This window comes from Chiroxiphia lanceolata, chromosome 21 (assembly GCF_009829145.1).
Source record: "Chiroxiphia lanceolata isolate bChiLan1 chromosome 21, bChiLan1.pri, whole genome shotgun sequence".
NCBI lineage: Eukaryota > Metazoa > Chordata > Aves > Passeriformes > Pipridae > Chiroxiphia > Chiroxiphia lanceolata.
The window spans coordinates 1,720,915-1,728,049 of record NC_045657.1 but is presented as its reverse complement, the minus strand read 5'-3'; positions in this window follow the sequence as shown (position 1 = coordinate 1,728,049).

Genomic DNA, 7,135 nt, shown 5'->3' with positions numbered 1-7,135 from the left:
CACAGCAGCACCACCCAGGAGAAGAGAGGATGAGCACTCACCACCAGCTCGCTCACAGGATAGCTCTGGACAGGTCCCACTTTCCCTTCACAGCATAAATCACCTGCTGCTCCACACCAGGAGCTGCAGCACAAGATCTGCCTGCTCCAAACACTCCTCCAGCAGCACCAGCAGGAACCTCTCACTTGGTTCCAGCCTGGATTGCACCCAGAGCTGATAAGGAGCTGCAGCTGATGCTGTTGGCGGGTGGGAAGGAGCTCCAGCTGTGCCAAATAACCCAGGAGGGGTAGGGACATGGGCCAGAAAGCAGCTGGGTTGGTGTAATGTGGGTCTGTGTCAGTGATGCCACATCGGCCACCACATGGTTTGGCCTCAGCCACAAATGCTGTGGGTGGTGCAGGACAGGGGGTGAGGGAGGGCCGTGGCCAGGCCCCTCATGCTCTGCCCTGGGCTGTCCACAGCTCTCTGCCCTCACCAGGAGCCCTCTCCCAACAGCATCTGTTGACCTGAGGCATTGTTGTGTTCCCACCTGGCGAGTGCTGCCATGGCCTGGAAGGGGGGGGTGTCCCTGAGGGGTCACACTCCCAGCACGAGGGGTACATTCCTGTGCACATCCCCGCTCGGGAGAGACTGCACCCTCCCCAGGCTGCCACAGCCACACTCAGCACCACCAGTATGTTCCAGTCTGCTCTGAGCTGCTGGACAGGGACCAGGGCAGGCACCAGCCTCTGGCCAGCTCCTGGACTGGGCGGCCGGGGGGACACTCAAAACGGAGGCAAAGGGAAGGAAAAACTCCAAGGAAGCTGGAAGCTCTCGACATAGTTAAAAAACAACATTGCTCTTCAAAATAGATGTGATTGCGCTCCTTGTGAGTCATCGAGCAGAGACACCAAGATTGCTTTGTGCCAGGGACGAGCCGGGCGCTGATTGTGCCGCCCGGATTTGTATCCAACAGACCCTGGATGGCATGTCAGAGTTTACAGCTCGCATACATTTTCAACAGTGAGCTTTGCAAAATGTATCAATGTAATCTCTGCCTCCTATATTCCGTGTTGATTAGACACGATTTCTGGCTGGATTTTCAGAAAGCTCAAGTGCTTTTTTAATCACTACAGAAGCTCATTATTGCTTTCCAGTGACTCTTATGTCCTTCACTTCTCCTTTCAGATTAGAGTCTATAGTCAGATGAATATTGGATGATTTCATTACATACAAATGCAATCAACAGTTTTGCATAAATTTCTCCTCTTTTCTTGAGTTTCAATTGACCTCAGCACCCGTGGAGGCAGGCGCAATACACATGTAAATGAGCTGGCGTTGCTGCAAAGACACGGATGCGAGAAACAAGATAAACTGTCAGATAATATTCAGGATTTTTAAGAGATCAAAAAATACTTCCTCGTTCAGCCCAGCCGTAAAAATGGCACCTTCAGCTGCCGGGGAATTTGCTTTTGTTTTGCTGTGAGTCTGGCTGTGGACAAAGCCCAGGGGCAGCCCCGGCCGCTGAGCGAGGGGCCGAGCAGAGCCGGGCTGGCCGGCAGCAGCATCGTGGGGATGGGAGCGGGGTGTCCGCGGGGTGCAAGTGGTGCTGGCATGGGACTTATGCCACAGGGAAGTCACTGGAGAGGTCTTGGCTCCTCACCACACCAGGGAGGTGCCCACCCAGCCCAGTGCCCACTGCAGAGCCGGGTTTGGTGGGTGAGCCCCGGCCAATGGTGATACCAATGTTGGCACTGCCATCCTGCTCCTGCTCTGCTGTGACCATCTCAACCGTGGGACGCTGAGTTCAGACTCCCCCAGACCCCCATCCGCTCCCGAGCAGTCCTGAGCACCAGCCCAGAGTGGGGGCATCTGCCAGGGCACAGGGCTGAGCCCTCCTCTCACCGCACTGCCACACACGGGGGAACCACGCGTTCCAAATATATTTAAGCTAACACTCCACATGAACAATCAGGCCCAATTTAAACAAACTATAATTAAAGATAAAGGACCTCTTGGTAGGGAAGTCAGGGGAAACTGTCAGCGGTTACTTTGGATTCGAAGCCCTTACCTTTAAAAGAATAATTTCTGTGCTAATGTGAGCAATCCAGCACTCCCACACTCGCCTTCGAGGGCTGGTGGGGAAAGAAACTCGTGGGTTTCTTTTGATGCCTTTACGTGCTAATCTTCTTAACAGATTTTTAATTAATGGGAACAGAGCACTTTGCAGCCGTGAAATCTATTGGTGTAATTGCCTGGTGGATTAGTCCCATTAACCACACAAATTACCTGTCTCCAGGTCGCCAGCCCCACCAGGGAGCTCCCCACGCTGGACACACTGAGCAGCCCCATTCTGAAGCAATTTTGATAAAATAAACTCTCTAATCAGGTAAATAATTCCATAAGGGAAATTGCTGCCTTCCCGCAGCCCCCCTCCAGCGGGACCTGGCTACTTTCAGGGGAATGCAACACGCCTCCAATTACAGACAAATCTCCAGCTCAGAGGCCGTTTGGGAGAAGCCCATGGCACATGGGACCCCCTCCAACCACAGCGGCCAAGGAATTAAGGCATTTAAGCTGTCAGCTGGAATCTGGCCCGGCCCCTGATTACCTGGGGGGACGTGCAGCGTATTTAGGTTCGTGTCCGTTGCAATTTCCTGGCCCCCAGCGTTGATCCCGAATGACTCGTGTCCGTGTCAGGTTCCTGCCCGGGGTCACTCTGACACGTGGCCCCAGGCCTGGGGACAGCAACCTTTGGGCAATTAAGGATGTCCAGGCCAGGCTGAGCCTCGAGGACTGGGGATGTGCAGCTGTCCCTAAGAGCTGCAGGGCAAGGGGGGCATCAGTGAGGCCACATGGCTGTGGTGGCTGCCATCACCCCTCAGGATGGAGGCCTGGATCTTGGGAGCCCTTCCCAGCCCTGTCTGTGGGTTTCCACGGTCCAGTGTAATTTTGGACCTGAACCCGATGATCACTGCCACAGCTGCCCTTTGCTCAGCCCCTGAGATGAGGACGTGCTGCCCCAGGGATATCTGGACCCATGCACGGTGGGCACAGCAGGGTGCAGGGCACCCATGTCCTCTCACATGGTGATGCACAGCCCCAACACCCTTCCCATTGTTGGTGAAGGGCTGCCTAGTGCCCGGGACTCTGCCAGACCCTTGGCCAGGATGGCTCCAAATCTGCTGCACCAGCCAGGGCATCTGTCCACCCTCTGCCTCGCACTGGGGAGCAGGGAGGAGGGTCCCTGCCACACCATGCTGTGAGCACCTGTGCTGGGGACAACCTGGGAGGAAGTGACAGCAGTGACACGCTGGTGCCCAGTGCTGGTGGGGATGGCCATGTGGAGAGGTGGCCTTCAAGCATCCCCTGAAATGCTCAGGCTATCAGTCCCTGCACCAGACCCCGATCCTGGGATGGAGGAGCCCACAGCTCAGTGGCACAGGGATACTCTTCCTGCTGCAAAGGGAAACCAAAACTCTCCCCTGTGGCTGCCCCCATGGCTTCTGGCAGAAGGTGATCCATGGGGCCACCCCAAACTGGAGGGGACGTGTAGGTGGCCGAGCACCCCGTGGCCGGAGTGCAGGAGCCGCGGTGCTGGCGAGCACGGCCGGGGAACCCTACACCGCGGGTAATTGGCATCAGATGCTCCCTGACCTGCCGCATCCACCGGGAAGCTGGAAGCATTTATTTGTCTGAGCCGGCGGCTCTATCTGCGTGCGGGAGGCGTTGGCGGTGGCGGGGCCGGGCTCCGCGAGCCTAATGAGCCCGAGCTGAAGATGATGAATATGATTGCTGAAAGCGCTTTCCTGAGTCCTCCTTTCCTGGGGCTCAGGTTACGAGTTCCCAGACAGCCTGTCCAGCCCCGACTTTTCAGCTCTGATTTGTAGCCCCCCAAACCGTCTGTCAGCTCCCCGGGCCGGAGGAAGTGCTGGGTCCTCCGCCGTTGTGCCCGGCGGAGCTGGGGAAGGGGCCGCCTGCCCTGCTCGGCCACTGGGGACAGTTTCGCTCCCCAGGCTGCCCCCGCTGCTGCCCCGCTTGGCCCCGCGCCCCCACAGACCCTCTGAGCCCAGGGATGCCTCGTGCAGGGTCTCCAGCCACCAGCATCTGCTCTGCTCTAGTTCTGGACTAAGTTCCTGTGGCTGTCAGGGACCTTCCCCACAGGGACTTGTAACCTTACAGCAGAAAAACGTGGGGTTCAGCTTCTGTGTTCTCTGCCCATCCCCCGCAGACCACGACCAGGGTTCCCCCACTGAGCCACATCCCACTGAGGGGCTGCTCAGGGATGGACAAGGATGGGGTCATCAGCCCGGGGATGGTCCATGGTAATGCAGATCCCCTCGGATCAGGGGGACATGCTATGGCCAGGCACAGCCACCCCCGGAGCACTGGACTGGGGAGTTGTGGGGTGCCCCTGCTTGGCTGCCCCCCACACATGAGGCTCAGGGTGGGTGGACTCCCTGAGCTGTCACTTTGCCCCCCATCTCACTGCTTTGGGACCACGACACCAGGTGTTCCCACGGCACTGGGTGTTCCTATGGGATATCTTCATGACACCAGGTGTCTCCATGGCTCCAGAGCCCCTGGGAAAATGGGGGAAAGGATTTGGGGTATCAACCCACTCAGTCGCTTATGTCCCCCTGTCCTGCTCCAGTGGCTTTGCAGATTCCAGAGGCAGCATCACTCCAAACCCAGTGGATGGGGGTCTCAAGGGTCCCGAGGGGAGACGGAGGACTGCCCAAGGAAGAGCAGCTCGGGAGCAGCGGTGCTTCGCGCCTCCCAGTGCCTCCCAGCGCCTCCCAGTGCCTCCCTGCGCCCGCCGCCGCGCTGCCATCGGCGGTGTTCTGCTGCCTCCCTTCGGGAGGACGCGCCGGCAGCACTGGCCGCTCCGCCGCGCCGTCCCTGCCTGGACCTGCACGTGGGGCCACGGCAGGACAGGTCACGGAGGGCTCGGGTGCATCCCAGCCCGGTTCCGAAATCGCCTTCCCCATCCTACCCTACACTGGAGCTGAAGCGCTGTGGCCATTCCCACGCCCATCCCGCCTTTCTGAAACTGGCGCATCCCCAGGGCAGCACCAAGAGCCCTGAAACGGCCAGAGCCAGAGTGGGGTCACGGTCACATCCCTGCACTGGGGAGAGAAAAAGGAAGCAGAACTCCAGCTGTGCCTCCGGAAGAAGGAGGGAAGCCGCGGGAGGAAAAGGGACAAAGCCGCAGCCCCGGCGCCCGCGGCTGCTGCTGTGAAAAGCAGAAGAGCAGCGTGGGACCGGCACAGGCACAGCTGGGAGTGTGGCATGACAGGGAAAACCTCCGGGCATCAGGAACTTCTCCAGCCACCACTAAAGAAGGTTTGGGGTTCTCAGGGTTGAAACCCTCCAGCCAGAACCCGACCAGCCCAGGCTGCCACTGCCACAGGCCCATCTATCCTGTGCCACATTCCATCTGCAGCTGGTCAGCAAGGAGTGCTCCCAGGAGCCATGGCAAGGCCACACCCCAGAGGTATCCCCCAGCCCTGCATCCACCCAGTCCCAGGGAGGCCCTTGCTCTTCCCAAAGCCACTGTCAGTGCCACTGCCCCACAAGAGCCTCCCTCACCCTTCTGAGGGAGTTCATCAGGTCAATGTCTGGTTGTCTGGTTTCTCCCACGTTTGCCCAGGACATGGTGGTGAGGCACATTTGGGGCTTGGCAGCACCACACTGGAGCTCCCCTCCCTACTCCAGTGTGGTGTCAGTGTTTGCTGGCCAGACCCAGTGCCCAGGTTGCTGAGCCCGTGGCCCCTGACGTGCCTCCATGTCCCAAGTGGCTCCAGCCTCACACTGAGGCTGTGAAACCACAGTCTCACAAAATGCCCAGGCAGCACCACCCGTCCTTGCACTGGCTGGGAACAACAATTCATGTGGGGACCCAGGGCTGGCTCCCAGTCTGGGACATGTGGTCAGACATCCTGGGCTGTGGCTCAGACAGAGTCACAGGAGGTCTGTTGGCAGCCGGGGCTGGCACTGGGGAGTTCGGTAGCTGCTGGGTTAGAGCTGAGCAGCCCAGTGCAGCACTGAGTGCTGGAGTGAGGGATCTGGGCACTGGGTGAGACACGAGGAGTGGTAGGGGTCTGCAGGACACCCTGCAGCTGGCAGCAGCAGCCCCCTCCCTTGCCCAGCAGCGTGGGGACAGCCCCTCCACGGCAGCCCCTCAGCGGCCCCAGCGAGACAGCCGGCTCTGGGCTGTTGCAACTGTTTCCCGTATTGTGCAAGAGGGTGATTATTAAAACCTGATGAGAGGGAAGGGCAGTGAGCATGGGAGCGCTGCTGGAGAGGGACATCCCCAAGGGCTGCTGGGCTGGCCCTTGGGTGAGAGGGGTCAGGCCCTGACAGGTCACACGTGCTGCGGTCAGACAGCATCAGGCGTTGGGTGTGGGACAGGAGGGGGATACACCAGAGCTGAGGCTGGTGGTGCTGCCTGAGGGGATGGAGGAGAAACAGGCATGCCCACGGGGGAACCACTCTGCTCTCGGTGGGGCTGTGACACCGTGGGCAGCCTGGCAGAGGGCAGGAGCAGCCCTGGCCCCAGCACACACCGACTGCACCAACTGCACACACACAGCAAAACCCGCCTCGCGTTTCCAGCCATGTTCCTCAGTGGAAGACAGGCGGTGTCCCCACCCTGTGTGAGCGCATTGAGAGCCCACTGAGATCATGTTTATGTCATGGCTGATGCTGGATCTGAGGCCCTTGTTCATTTTTGGACACCTGCAAAGGCTGCTTGCCTGTGGGGACACTCCCTCTCTGCTGCTGGAACCCTGTGCAGGAACCACGCAGGATCCACGGAGGAGCCGTGTGGGAACCGCACACCGCCTGCCGGGGCTTCCTGCAGCTCTGCAAGGAGGGACAGCACAACCCGAGATAACCCCCACACACAGCCGGCCCTGTGTCGGGGTCTCTGCTGCTTCCGCAGTGCAGCACGAGAGAGGGTCAGCAGCCACAGGCCCTGAGCCCTGGGGGCCACCAGCTTGGGGACATCCCAGCAAGGTCTGCAGCCCACCATGCTCACACCACCCCAGACCCAAGCAGAACCTCTTCCAGCCCCACAGGATCCCTGTGGGGTGTCTTGCGCCTGCCCGGGCTCGGCTGGCTGGATCCTGTCCCTGCTGCCAGGGGCTGGCGC